At 42.3% G+C, this 15,613-nt stretch overlaps 1 pseudogene; it reads left to right on the top strand.

Moving 5' to 3' along the window:
- The first annotated feature begins 6,165 nt into the window (after positions 1 to 6,165).
- On the top strand, positions 6,166 to 14,360 carry LOC100462194 (small ribosomal subunit protein eS7-like; annotated as a pseudogene).
- The last annotated feature ends 1,253 nt before the right edge of the window (positions 14,361 to 15,613 follow it).

Genomic DNA, 15,613 nt, shown 5'->3' with positions numbered 1-15,613 from the left:
CAAACATTTTCTCCCATTCTGTAGGTTGTCTGTTTACTCTGTTGATAGTTTCTCTTGCTGTGCAGAAGCTCTTTAGTCTAATTAAGTCCCACTTGTCAATTTTTGTTTTTGTTGCAGTTGCTTTTGAGGACTTAGCTGTAAATTCTTTGCCAAGGCTAATGTTGAGAAGAATATTTCCCAGGTTTTTGTCTGGGATTTTTATAGTTTGAGGTCTTATATTTAAATTTTTAATTCTTCTTAATTTTTTTGTATGTGGTGAAAGGTAGGGGTTCAATTTCATTTTTCTGAATATGGCTACCTAGTTATCTCAGCATCACTTATTGAACAGGGAGTCATTTCCCCATTGTTTATTTTTGTTGACTTTGTAGAAGATCAGATGGTTGTAGGCATGTGGCTTTATTTCTGGGTTCTCTATTCTGCTCCATTGGTTTATGTGTCTGTTTTTGTACACTGCAGTACCATGCTCTTTTGGTTACTGTAGTTGTATAGCATAGTTTAACAACAGGTAATGTGAGGTCTCCAGCTTTATTTTTTTTTGTTTGGCTGTTTGGACTCTTTTCTGGTACTACATGAATTTTAGAATAGTTTTTTTTTCTAATTCTGTGAAAAATGATGTTGGTAGTTTGATAGGGATAGTGTTGAATCTATAGATTGCTTTGGATAGTATTACCATTTTAATGATACTGAGTCTTCCAATGCATGAGTATGGAATGTTTTCCCATTTGTTTGTATCATCTATAATTTCTTTCTGCAGTGTTTTGTATTTCTCCTTGTGGAGATCTTTCATCTCCTTGGTTGGATGTATTCCTGGGTATTTTTTTTTATTTTATTATTTTATTTGTGACTATTGTAAATGAGATTGTGTTCTTGTTTGGCTCTCAGCTTGAACATTATTGGTGTATAGAAATGCTACTGATTTTTGTACACTGATTTTGTATCCTGAAACTTTACTGAAATCTCTTTTTCCGTTCTAGGGGCCTTTTTGTGGAGCTCTTAGGTTTTCTGGGTATAGAATCATATTGTTGGAGAAGAAAGATAATGTGACTGCTTCTTTTTCTATTTGGATGCTTTTTCTTTCCTTTTTTTGCCTGATTGCTCTTGCTAAGATTTTCAGTACTATGCTGAATAGGAGTGGTGAGAGTGGGCATTCTTGTCTTATTCCTGTTCTTAAGGGGAATGCTTCCAGCTTTTGCCCATTCAGTATGATGTTGGCTGTCAGTTTGTCATAGATGGCTGTTATTATTTTGAGGTATGCTTCTTTGAAGCCTAATTTGTTGCGGCACATGTTCTTTTCTTTTCCATTTTTTTTTTTGAGATGGAGTCTCGCTCTGTTGCCCAGGCTGGAGGCTGGAGTGCAGTGGCACAATCTTGGCTTAGTGCAACCTCTGCCTCCCAGGTTCAAGTGATTTCCCTACCTCAGCTTCCCTGTAGCTGGGATTACATGTGTGTGCTATCACACCAAGCTAATTTTTGTATTTTTAGTAGAGACAGGGTTTTGCCATGTTGGCCAGGCTGGTCTCGAACTCCTGACCTCAAGTGATCCATCCACCTCGGCCTCCCAAAGTTCTGGGATTGCATGTTTGAGCCACCATGCTTGACGCACATTTTCTTATATAATATGAAAAAATCCACATTCATTCACATTACCACTGATCTCATTAGGAAAAAAGTATTTAAGTATTAGCAGCTATCAAGCTCACGATGTCAGATAAAAGTTTTCCAAAATGCTAAGATTCACTTGAAAATCTGAAGTTTATCATTGGCAAGAATATGTTTGCCAAATAATTAAGTCTGAATAACTGTAATTTGTCTGTCAGTCATCCTCATAAATATGAAATTTTTTAAAAATGGAAAAGTAGCTAATTCAGTTTGTAGCTCAAACAATCATAAGTATTTTTTCTCATGACAAACCACAGTATTTTGGTATGCAGTGAAAGAGCTTTATGTCTACATTATATTTCATCACAAAGAATATTAAGATGTGTACTCAAAAGTGAGATTTTAAAAATGTCTTTTTTTCTGTTGCATTAAGTGATAAGGCAAAACTTATATTTTATTTATTTATTATTGATTTTATTTTTTAATTTTTGGAGACAAGGTTTTGCTCTGTCATCCAGACTGGAGCACAGTGGCATAATCATGTTTCACTGCAGCCTCAACCTCCCAGGCCCAAGTGATCCTCCCACCTCAGTGTTCCAAGTAGCTGTGACTGCAGTCATGCACCACCATGCCTAATGTTTTCTTTATTGAAGAGACGGGGTCTTGCTATGTTGCCCAGGCTGGTCTCAAACTCCTGGGCTCAAGCTATCTTTCTGCCGTGGCCTTCCAAAGTGCTGGGATTACAGGCATGAACCACAGTTCCTGGCAAGAACTTGCATTTAAAAAAACTGTGACTGCATGGGGTGAAAACTACAATGGCTACTAAGTACAGTTTGGTATTCTACTGTGATTTGTGATAAGGATCAGCCATTTTACCCATTGCTATAGTTTGGATATTTGACCCTCCAACCCTCATAATGAAATTCGATCCCCAGTGTCGGAGGTGGGGTGCAGTCGAGGTGTCTGGGTCACAAGGGTGGATCCCTCATGAATAAGTTAAGGCCTTCCTTGGGTGGGAGATGAATGAGTTCTCACTCTGTTAGCTCCTGAGAGAGCTGGTTATTTATAAAAAGCTTGGGACCTCCCCTCTCTTTTGCTCCCTTGCCACGTGATCTCTGCACAAGCCAGCTCCCCTTCTCCTTCCACCATGAGTAGAAGCAGCCTGAGACCCTCACCAGAAGCAGATGCTGGTGTCATGCTTCTTGTACAGCCTGAAGAACCATAAGCCAAATATACCTTTTTTTTTTTATAAATTACCCAGTCTCATATTCTTTTATAGTAACACAAATGGATGGAGACCCACCATTACTTTTACACCATTAATGTAAATGTCAACATGATGAAAAAGGCAAACGATATCTCAGTATTATTGCAAAAATAGTTTTGGCTGGGCACAGTGGCTCATGCCTATAATCCCAGCACTTTGGGAGGCCAAGGTGGGTGGATCAACTGAGGTCAGTAGTTCAAGACCAGCCTGGTCAACACGGTGAAACTAAAATGCAAAACTAAAGATACAAAAACTGAAAATAGAAAAATTAGCCGGGTGTGGTGGTGTGTACCTGTAATTCCAGTTACTTGGGAGGCTGAGGCAGGGGAATCGCTTGAACCCAAGAGGCAGAGGTTGCAGTGAGCAGAGATTGCACCATTGCACTCCAGCCTGGGCCACAGAGTGAGATTCCATGTCAAACAAAACAACAACCAGTTTTGACCTAATGGATACCATGAAAGGGTCTGAGGACCCACAGGAGTTTGAAGACTGCACTTTGAGAACTGCCAGGCTAGTTATGCTGTGATGACAAATGACTGTGGAACTTCAACGGCTTAAACTACAAGGACCTATTTCTTGTGCATACAACCTGTCCATGGTGCCATGACTGCAAGTTTGTTCTACATCATCTTTACTCCAGGACTCTGTATGTGGACTAGGCTGCTTCCTCTGCCATGGGAGAGGAAAGAGAGTAGAGAAGACGTGAGCTGGCTAAAGCTTTGCCCAGAACTGACAACAGGAAGTGATATGTATCACTTCTGCCCGTTTCGCTTGAGTTCATCAGTGTAGAGATGTATATTCTTGTAGTGAGAGAAACCGGAAGCATGGCAAACAGTTTACGACCTAATGCAGTGGTCATAAAAGATTAGAAAACGGCCAGGCGCGGTGGCTCATGCCTGTAATCCCAGCACTTTGGGAGGCTGAGGCGGGTGGATCATGAGGTCAGGAGTTCGAGACCAGCCTGACCAACATGGAGAAACCCTGTTTCTACCAAAAATACAAAAATTAGCCGGGTGCGGTGATGCACACCTGTAATCCCAGCTACTCAGGAGGCTGAGGCAGGAGAATCGCTTGACCCCAGGAGAGGGAAGTTGCAGTGAGCCGAGATTGCGCCATTGCACTCCAGCCTGGGTGACAGAGCGAGACTCTGTCTCAAAAAAAAAAAAAAAAAAAAAAAAAAAAAAATAGAAAACACTGCATAAAACACTCCTTTCCTAGAAATTCACAATACACAAAGGCATAAAAAGACATGGAGAAATCCCGCAGTAAGGAAACACTGTGCACTTGGTTTAATTGAGGGTAGGGTTACTGAGAGGAAATTTAGATTTAAGATCTGATGCTCATTGTCCTCTTCCTGTTTGACCCTTTGCTGGTCCTGGGCAGAGAAAAAGGCAGCCTTGACCAATCCTTTCCCATGTACTCAACAACAGAAAAGAACACTGGGATCATTACTTAGTAACTGGCCAATTGGGCTCAGTGACTGACCAAATGAGGCTCTCTTCCATACTTCCCTTATTATTACCCGCTCCTGTGCTGGTGCACAAGGACGCTGGATGGAACCGCTTGTGTACTCAGAGACTGTTACTGATACAGAAGCGGGGAAGGGAAGTGCTGGGAAAGCAAAGGCGTGGTCCTGGCTAGGGCTTCACTCCTGGGCCTGTGCCCTAGGACCTAGATGACGACAGGCTTCTGTTTTCCTGCCCAAATGTTGCATTTCCCAAGACAACCCCGGGCCGCCACACCCCCATCCAGTGCCTATAAACCCCCCAACACCCCCCGCCACCAGCAGGCAGACACACATGTGGCTGGAAGTAAAAAGGAACACATTGGCGGAAAAACACACAAGTGGCTGGAGGTTGAGAGAACGTTGAGGGGAGCACACCTAAGGAAGAGCACACCAGCTGGCTATCCACGGGTGCAATGGCTCAGAGTTTGGATGGGATAGTTGGAGGAAAGCCTGGGCCGCTGAGCTGCCTTACTCCCGGAATAAAACCACTTTCCCACTCCATCAGCCTTCTGGGTCCCCCATCTGCTGAGAGCTACTTCCACTCAATAAAACCTTGCACTCATTCTCCAAGCCCATGTGCCCTCCAGTTCTTCCAGTACACCAATGAGAGGTGACAGCATGCTGGCTGCACGCCTGGGCTGCACCTGGGCTGCACGCAGCGCTTACGGGCCAGAGTTCCAGATGAGGTGGGCTTGGCGGGCCCCGCACTCAGAGCGGCCCGCGGCAGTGAGGGGCTTAGCACCCGGGCCAGCAGCTGCGGAGGGTGCGCCGGGTCCCCCAGCAGTGCCGGCCCACCGGCTTTGCGCTTGATTTCTCGCCCAGCCTTAGCTGCCTCCCCGTGGGGCACGGCTGGGGACCTGCAGCCCGCCATGCCTGAGCCTCTCTCCACCCCCGCAAAGGGCTCCTGCGTGGGCCGAGCCTCCACCACGAGCGCCGCCACCTGCTCCACAGCGCCCAGTCCCATCGACCGCCCAAGGGCTGAGGAGTGCAGGCGCAAGGCGCGGGACTGGCAGGCAGCTCCACCTGCGGCATGCCCCGGTGAGGGTCCACTGGGTGAAGCCAGCTGGGCTCCTAAGTGTAGTGGGGACTTGGAGAACCTTTATGTCTAGCTAAGGGATTGTGAATGCACCAATCAGCACTCTGTGTCTAGCTCAGGGTTTGTAAATATACCAATCAGGTCTCTGTATCTAACTAATCTAGCCGGGACTTGAAGAACTTTTGTGTCTAGCTGAGGGACTGTAAAGGCACCAATCAGCACTCTGTCAAAACGGACCAATCAGCTATCCGTAAAATGGACCAATCAGCAGGATGTGGGTGGGGCCAGATAAGAGAATAAAAGCAGGCTGCCCGCTCTGGTAGTGGCAACCTGTTGGAGTTCATTTCCACGTTGTGGAGAGTTTATTCTTTCGCTCTTTGCAGTAAATGTTGCTGTTGCTCAGTCTTTGGGTCCACACTGCGTTTTTAAGCTATAACACTCATCGCGAGGATCTGCAGCTTCACTCCTGAAGCCAGCAAGACGGCGAACCCACCAGAAGGAAAAAACTGCAAACACATCCAAACATCAGGAGGAACAAATTCCGGACACGCAGACTTTAAAAGCTGTAGCACGCACCACGAGGGTCCCCGGCTTCATTCTTGAAGTGAGACCAAGAACCCACCAATTCCGGACACAGAGCTGTAACACTCAGCGCGAAGGTCTGCAGTTTCACTCCTGAAGCCAGTGAGACCACGAACCCACCAGAAGGAAGAAACTCCGAACACAACTGAGCATCAGAAGGGACAAACTCCGGACATGTCACCTTTAAGAACTGTAACAGTCACCTCGACGGTCCTCGGCTTCATTCTTGAAGTCAGTGAGACCAAGAACCCGCCAATTCCGGACACACCAAGGCAAGAAATCCCGGGATACAGAAAGTCCTCTGTTCTTGTGATCAGGCAGGGGGTCTAACTGAGCTAACACAAGCCGCCTACAAATGGCTAAACTAAAAGACCACCCTGTAACATGCCCGTTGGGGCCCCAGGAGCTGTAAAACATTTATCTCTGGACACTGCTGTGGGGTCGGAGCCCCACAACCAGCCCGTCTGCATGCTCCCCCTAGGGGTTTGAGCAGTGGGGCACCGAAGAAGTGAGCGACTCATCACATGCCCTACGAGGGGGATAAGGGAATTTTTCCCGTTTCAACACCAAAACACAGATTCACCAGCGTCACAGTTTGGGGAACGCCACTGGTGGGAGTGAATCTCAGCAGGAGGTGAGTATCAAACCTGTGTCAGAAGAGGTCCCAAGTTTCTGAGAGGGGCTCATGTTGGGACAGCATTGTCCCCTGACCTGTTAGAGGTCACCACCTGCTGGTACCTAGAAGTCATCATAATTGTCTTCAATTATTTGGGACTTTCTTGAGAGGCCTCAACACTCAGTCATTTTCTTTGTTGTTTAGACTCTGATCATAATAAATCTCGTTTATTGCCTATAGCCCAATTAAATCTTACTTTCCGTCTAAATCTAAATTAAATTTCATTCGCATGCTGGCTATTTTTTTCTCATAGCTCTCTGCACTTTTTTTTTTTTTTTTGCATCGCACTTACCACACTTTGTAATTATCTCCATATCTGTGTGACTATTTTCTGTATGTCTCTAAAAGCTCCGCGATGGCAGAGGCTATGTCTGTGCCTAGCTCAGTGCCTGGTGTGTGTAGATTATCAATAAATATTCATTGAATGGATAAGTGAGCAAATGAATGGAAGTCTGCTTGGGAAGTGAGAGTTCTCTTTAGTGGATTTCTATGGCATTTATTGTCTATACTATTTCAGTGACATTTACACTTGATTGCTATCATCCTTATAAGTGGGCAATATGTTGTTAGAAAACAAAACCCTGACCTTTGCAGATGGTGAAGGGATATTTGTTAGCACAACCCAGTAAGAATAGATTTGGGTTTTTTTTTTTCCTTTCATAATGTTAGGAAACTTTTAAGAACAGTTTGGAAATTGTTCTCTTTTTACCAAAACCTATTGTTGATGTAGTCGTTGACCTCACAGCTGAGAATAAGAGGCTGTAGCAGCAGGAAATTTTACAGAGTATAATTGGAGAAATATGAGCCTCCATAAGTTCCACCAAGGCACAGATCTATGAGGTATCAAATGAGGGGTAATGAAAACTACAGCTTAGAAGTGTAGATGACGATGAAGCCTTTGAGCGGTGGCAGAGAAACAGATAACTCTCCTCAATTAGCCAGTGAAACGTGGTGCAAGGTAGCCTGACATGTCAGTAAACAGGAGACTTCAAAAGAACATACACAACTGGATCAGGACTGAAACATTTAATTCCCTAAAGATCCAGTAGTTCTCTAATGAGGGAAACTGCAGTTACAGCCAGAATCACACTGCTATGGTTTGACTGTGTCTCCAAAAATTTCATATGTTGGAAACTTAATCCCCAGTGCAACATTGTTGGGAGGTGGGGCCTAATCAGCAGTGATTGGGTCATGAGGGTGGAGCCCTCATGAATGTATTAATGTCCTTCTTGCAGAGGCTGGTTAGTTATCGCATGAGCGAGTTGTTATAAAGCAAGTCGAACCCCCATGCTTTCTGTGTCTGTCTCATGCACTCACCTCTGCCTTTAAATTCCTTAAAAGCCAAAGATCTTTTATTCTTCTTTGTTTTTTTTTTCTCATGGCATCCAGGACAGTGGAGAATTTTTTGGGCTCAAGTGCTATACACACACACACACACACACACACACACACGATTCAAAGTTCTGAATATTTTATTTAGTTTATTTCTCCTCATTACCTCATTTATTTATATTTCAATAGCTTGTGGGGTACAAGTGGTTTTTGGTTACATGGATGGATTATCTAGTGGCGAATTCTGAGATTTTAGTGCACCTATCACCCAAGTAGTGTACATTGTACCTAATACGTAGTTTTTTATTCCTCCCACTCCCACCTTCCCCCTTCTGAGTCCCTAACGTCCATTATGTCACTCTGTATGCCTTTTCATATTCACAGCTTAGCTTCCGCTTATAAGTGAGAACATACAGTTTTTGGTTTTCCACTCCTCTGTTATTTCACTTAGAACAATGTCTTCTAGCTCCATCTAAGTTGCTGCATAAGACATTATTTCATTCTTTTTACTGGCTGAGTAGTATTCCTTGGTGATCTATACCACATTTTCTTTATCCATTTAATAGTTGATGGCCACTTAGGTTGGTTCCACACCTGTGCAATTGTGAGTTGTGCTGCCATAAACATGTGTGTGCAAGTGTCTTTTTCATATAATGATTTCTTTTCCTCTGGGTAGATCCCCAGTAGCAGGACTGCTGGATCAAATGGTAGATCTACTTTTTGCTCTTTGAGGAATCTCCATACTGCTTTACATAGAGGTTGTACTAATTTACAGTCCCACAAGCAGTGTATAAGCATTCCCCTTTTCCTGCATCCACACCAACATCTGTTGTTTTCTGAATTTCTAATAGTGGTCATTCTTGCAGGAGTAAGGTGGTATCTCATTGTGGTTTTGATTTGCATTTCCCTGATGATTAGAAATGTTGAACATTTTTTCATTGTTTGTTGGGCATTTATTTATCTTCTTTTGATAATTGTCTATTCATGTCCCTTGCCCACTTTTTAATGGGATTATTATTATTTTTTTCTTGCTGATTTGTTTGAGTTTCTTGTAGATTCTGGATACTAGTCCTTGGCTGGATGTGTACTTTGCAAATATTTTCCCTGTGGCTTGTTTGTTTACTCTGCTGGTTGTTTCTTTTGCTGTGCAGACACTTTTTAGTTAATTAGGTCCCCTTTATATATTTTCGGTTTTGTTGCATTTGCTTATGGGTGTCTTAGTCATGAATTCTTTGCCTAGCCTGATGTCTAGAAGAGTTTTTTCAATTTCATCTTGTAGAATTTTTATAGTTTCAGGTCTTACATTTAAGTCTCTGATCCATCTTGAGCTGATTTTTATGTAAGGTGAGAGATGAGGATCCAGTTTAATTCTTGTGGCTTGTCAGTTTTTCCAGCACCATTTATTAAATAAGGTGTCAATTCCCCAATTTCTGTTTTTGTATGCATTGTCAAAGATCAGTTGGTTGGACATATTTGGCTTTATATCTGGGTTCTCTATTCTGTTCCATTAGTCTATGTGCTCACTTTTATACCAGTACCATGCTATTTTGATAATGATAGCATTGTAGTATAATTTGAAGTTTAGTAATGTGATGCCTCCAGATTTGTTCTTTTTGCTTAGTATTGCCATGGCTATTTGGGTTATTTTTTGATTCCATATAAATTTTAGAATTGTTTTTTCTAGTTCTGTGAAAAATGCTGTTGGTATTTTGATGGGAATTGCATTGAATCTGTAGACTGCTTTGGGCAGTATGGTCATTTTCATAATATTGATTCTTCCAATCTATGAGCGTGGGATGCATTTCCATTTGTTTGTGTCATCTATGATTTTTTTCAGCAGTGTTTTGTAGTTTTCCATGCAGAGATCTTTCACCTCCCTGGCTAAGTATATTCCCAGGTATTTTACTTTACTTCTTTTTTTTGACATGGAGTTTCGCTCTGTCACCAGGCTGGAGTGCAGTGGCGAGATCTCAGCTCACTGCAACCTCTGCCTCCCAGGTTCAAGCAATTCTCCTGCCTCAGCCTCCCAAGTAGCTGGGACTACAGGTGCATGCCACCACGCCCGGCTAATTTTTGTATTTTTAGTAGAGACGGGGTTTCACCATGTTGGCCAGGATGGTCTCAATCTCTTGACCTCGTGATCCACCCACCTTGGCCTCCCAAAGTGTTGGGATTACAAGTGTGAGCCACTGCGCCAGGCCTACATTACTTTTTTATTTTATTTTTCAGCTGTTGTAAAAAGGGATTGAGCTCTTGATTTTTAATTCTCAGCTTGGTGGTTGTTGGTGTATAGCAGTGATACTGATTTGTATACGTGATTTTGTAACCTGATCCTTTACTGAATTCATTCATCAAATCTAAGATTATTTGGGGGAGTCTGTAGGATTTTCTAGATATACAATCATCTCATCTGCAAACAGTGATAGTTTGACTTCCTCCTTTCCAATTTGGATGCCCTTTATTTTTCTTTTGCCTAATTAACTCTGGCTAGAACTTCCAGAACTATGTTGAACAGGAGTGGTGAAAGTGGGAATCCTTATCTTGCTTCTGTTCTCATGGGGAATGCTTTCAGCTTTTCCCCATTCAGGATGATGTTGGCTGTGGGTTTGTTACATATGGCTTTTATAATATTTTGAGGTTGGTCCCTTCTATGTCTAGCTTGTTGAGAGTTTTTATCATAAAGGGATGCTGGATTTCAAATGCTTCCTCTGCATCTATTTAGATCACATGTTTATGTGATGTGTTATATTTATTGACTTGTGTATGTTAAACCATCCCTGCTAGATAAATATTTGAGATTTGTTGACCAGCAGATCATCTCTTTGTCCTTTTCAACTGCTCAAGCCTTTAAAATGGGCTTGGAGTGATAGCTGCACTATGAAAAGCACTGTGTACATCCTAAGATGGCTTAACAAACGTTTTCATTCCTGTCTTGGGCCTTGCTCAGGCTGTAATCCCAGTTGAGTGTAATCCCAGCTACTTGGGAGGCTGAGGCAGGAGAATTGTATGAACCCGGGAGGTGGAGGTTGCAGTGAGCTGAGATCGTGCCATTGCACTGCAGCCTGAGCAACTGAGCTAGACTCCGTCTAAAAAAAAAAAAAAAAAAAGATTCCCAGCAAAAGATCTGGAGCTTGATTCTCATTGGTTCAAGAAGAGTCATGTGTGTTCAACTTGGAACCAATCATTGTGGCCAGGAGGCTGCAAAGCTTTGATAGGCCAGGCTAGGAGGTGCCTGTCTCTCTGATGACCATGTGCTCTGGTTTGTGGGAGAAGGTCTAAGTTTGTGCCTGTTGTCTTTCCTGGATAGTTTAGCATTTACCCTGATTTCTTTATTTTTAATAAAATGTTATTAATAGTGACATTAAAAATACACGGAAAGGTATTTTGGTAAACCTCTACTTTGTATTTCCACCTTTTGCCATAGACTCCTCTGGTCGAATGAGAGAAACATATGTAGTGAAGACACTTGAGTTTAGTCCGTAGTTAAATCTAAAAGTCCATCCAGCCATGATGACTCCCTTGTCTGGACCCTGGCATGAAATAACTTAATACCTTGTCCTCAAGGGCAGTAAGCTGGATGCTTAGGGAAGAGCAGCTTGGGCTTGCAAATTCTTTTGGTCTCGGGTGGTAGTGGGGTATTTGATGCTGCTGCCCGGGCTGGCCACAGAGGGTACCTGAAAGAGGGCTGTGGCTTGTGCCAAGGCCTATGTGACTCCTGGGACTGCCAGGTCTCCAGCTGGCAGGATCACTTGGAAAAATGGAAACTAGTCAGGTGTATATGAGGCATGTGGAGGAAATGAGTGTACACTGTAATGTACACATTATATTCTCTATGCTGTGCATCATTTCCTCCATATCGCTCACATTATAATAGAAAATAATCTGAATGTTCTTGCCACAGTGGTTTTGTCAATTACTGTGTGGTGAAATCTGCAACTATTTGTTTCATTGTTTAGTAATATTTTTTCTATTTTGCAGTGACTTTTAATATTATTTTAACATCAATGAGTTAAAAAATGTGCTTGTTGTTGAAAAATTAGTGAATGAATGTTAATTTCTCAAGAAAGTTGATGATAGGCCGGGTGCAGTGGCTCATGCCTGTAATCCTAGCATTTTGGGAGGCCGAGGTGGGTGGATCACTTGAGATCAGGAGTTCAAGATCAGCTTGGCCAACGTGGTGAAATCCTGTCTCCACTAAAAATACAAAAATTAGGTGGGCGTGGTGACGCGTGCCTGTAAACCCAGCTACTCAGGAGGGTGAGGCACTGGAATTGCTTGAACGTGGAAGGCAGAGTTTGCAGTGGGCCGAGATCGTGCCACTGCACTCCAGCCTGGGGAACCGAGTGAAACTCAGTCTCAAAAAAAAAAAAAAACAAAACAAAACAGCAAACAAACAAAAAAACCAAAAAAAAAACCCACAAGAAAGTTGATGATAAAGGTTAACTTGTAGAAGATATTTATTGACTTTATTATAGGTGTGGGAGAAGGCATAATATTATCACTGACCACTTGAAAACCAGAAGGCACAAGTGTATGGGAGCATCAGGATCTACCTCCAGTGTTGGTAGTTATTTTAAGATTGTGACTTATAATGATAAATTAACATGTGCCATGGCCTTAGGTGCTTTTGCCTATCCCTCTGTGAATCATGACTCTTTTTTTTGAGACAGAGTCTTGCTCTGTCACCCAGGCTACAGTGCAGTGGTGTGATCTCGGCTCACTGCAAACTCCGCCTCCCGGGTTCATGCCATTCTCCCGCCTCAGCCTCCCAAGTAGCTGAGACTACAGGCGCCTGCCACCACACCCGGCTAATTTTGTTTTTGTATTTTTAGTAGAGATGGGGTTTCACCGTGTTAGCCAGGATGGTCTTGATCTCCTGACCTCGTGATCCGCCCGCCTCAGCTTCCCAAAGTGCTAGGATTACAGGTGTGAAGTGAGCCACTGCGCCCAGCCAAATCATGACTCTTCTTTTAGATCAAGTGACTGCTCTTCTAAATTCAGTTTGCTCATTTTTTATACCACGTTTTCTTGTGCAATACAAAAAGTAATACGATAGCTGTTAGTGTGTTGTCTCCATTAAAAAGAAATTTGCAGACAGTTAAAGGGGTGCCAGCTTTATATCCATGTTCTGAGATGGTTCAAATAGAAAAGTTAACTTCTAGAATTAATATCTATAAGGGTTTGCATTTTTCACCCAATTATTGAAAACAAACTAAATTTGGAAATTTGTTCTATTAATGGTGAAACATCTGACTAATGGATGTTGTAGATTAAGTTAGAAAGATCAACATTGAAGATAAAATTATTTAAGGTAATAAATACGTTTACAATTTTTGGAACAACATGACGTCAAGGTAAAACAACTTTTTAAAACTAAATTTGAAACCTATCAAGGAAAATTGTACATGGAATTGGTTGTACTGTACACATAATTCAGAAATGCATCTGAATAGGCTGTGATATTCTATGAATCAAAATAGAGCTTTCCTGTCAATTTTATATAATTTTTAAACATGCAGTTTGAATGACAAAACCGCAAAATTTTTATGATTAAGCTGATATTGAATTTAAAGAAATCTCTTCAGGCTGCTGGAATTTGAGAGGCTTTTGTAATACTTGGGCCCCTTCTTAAGCCAGAGCTCAGAAAGGAGGCCACGCTCAGTTAGAGCGCCAAGATCGTGAAGCCCAGCTGCGGGAAGCTGAGTATGTTCGAGTGTAGCTCTTCCAGGCACTTCTGAAGCTGGAGATGAACTTGGACCTCAGGCTCAGCTCAGGGAGCTGAAAATTATGGCAGCCAAGGAAATTGAAGTTGGTGGTGGTCAGAAAGCTATCATCATCTTTGTTCCTGTTCCTCAACTGAATCTTTCCAGAAAATCCACATCTGGCTAGTACATGAATTGGAGAAAAAGTTCAGTGGGGAAGAATGTTGTTTTCATTGTTCAGAGGAGAATTCTGCCTAAGGCAACTCAAAAAAGCCATACAAACAATAAGCAAAAGTGTCCCAGGAGCCGTACTCTGACAGCCATGCATGGTACCATCCTTGAGGACTTGCTTTTCCCAAGTGAAATTATGCACGAGAGAATATGCATGAAACTGGATGGCAGCCGGCTGATGAAAGTTCATTCAGACAAAGCACAGCAGAACAATGTGGAACACGGGGTTGAGACTTTTTCTGATGTCTATAAGAAGCTCACTGGCAAGGATGTTAATTTTGAATTCCAAGAGTTTCAGTTTTAAACAAAAAAGACTAAAGTATATCCACAGTAAACAAACAACCAACCAAAAAAAGCTCCTCTTCAGCCTGGCATACTTTTTTCCTTACTACTTATCAACAATTAGATATGGGAAATGTTTGAATCTACAGACAAGAGAGTCAGTTGAAGCTTTCAACCAGTGTCATAGTGCATGCAGTTTTATGAAAATATTAAAAATGATCATTAATTCTTCAGAAAATACAAGTTTGTATTAGAGACAGATATGGTTAAGAAAATGATTGGGCCGGGCATGGTGGTTCACATCTGTAATCCCAGCACTTTGGGAGTCCGAGATGGGAGGATTGCTTGAGTTGAGGAGCTCTAGACCAGCCTGGGAAACATAGTGAGATCCCATCTCTACATACAAACGCAAAGTTAGCCGAGTGTGGTGGCATGCACCTGCAGTCTCAGCTCTTCAGGAGGCTGAGGTGGAAGGAATGCTTCAGACTGAGATTGAGGCTGCAGTGAGTCATGATCAGGCCCTTGCAGTCCAGCCTGGGTGACAGAGTGAGATCCTGTATCAAAAAAAAAGAAAGAAATTGAAATTGATTGAAATACCTAATGATGTATGAAGAATAATTATTTTGCTTGTTATTTTAATGTTCAGAAAATCAATATAAATAAAATTCGATGTCCCTCTTCCCCACCTCATATTTTGCTCTAATGGTTGTGCATATGTTGTATTTTTTGGAAAAAATGTATTTTTGAAAACAATTTTTGAATAGGACTATTTCGTAGGCCCACCCATTTAATAAAATAAATTTGTTGGTCACTAAATACATAGTTCAAAAACTACATAATTACAATTTTTAAAACTTTTATTCTCACAATGCCATAATTTTGAAGATAAATTATGTGGTCATTCTAGGGATGAGAGTGATCAGTTCCACTGGATATCTACAAGCTGATAGTGAGGGATGAGGAACTCTGCAAAGGGAAGGAAAGATGATGGAATGGATGCTGGGCAGGCAAGACCAACTGTGTCTACTGGTACCCAAGTACCTGATCAGAACTGGGGTTTTCTGACCTACCCGTGAATCCAATACCGAATTTCATTTTCCATTCTCCCTGATCTTTTAAGTTATAACATTCCTTCCCCTTGCCCCTTGGTTCACCAGCTCCTCCATGCAGCTCTGAACAGCACAGCTTCCCAGCTTCCCTTAATCCCCTGATAGCAGCTGAGAGACAGTTCTTTTTTAAACATTTCTAAAAGCTGCAACATGCTCATGTCTCAATTCCCTGCAAAACAAATTCAGAAGGCTGAAATCATTGTTCTCAGCAAATTGGGTGAAAACAGAGCAAAGGCAGAAGCTTTCAAACAAAGCCTCAGGAAAAATGAGAAGAGACTGTAGAATACTGA

Source organism: Pongo abelii, chromosome 3 (assembly GCF_028885655.2).
Source record: "Pongo abelii isolate AG06213 chromosome 3, NHGRI_mPonAbe1-v2.0_pri, whole genome shotgun sequence".
In the NCBI taxonomy this organism is placed as follows: Eukaryota; Metazoa; Chordata; class Mammalia; order Primates; family Hominidae; genus Pongo; species Pongo abelii.
Note: the sequence above shows the minus strand (reverse complement) of the source record. Positions and strands in the feature narration are given on the sequence as shown.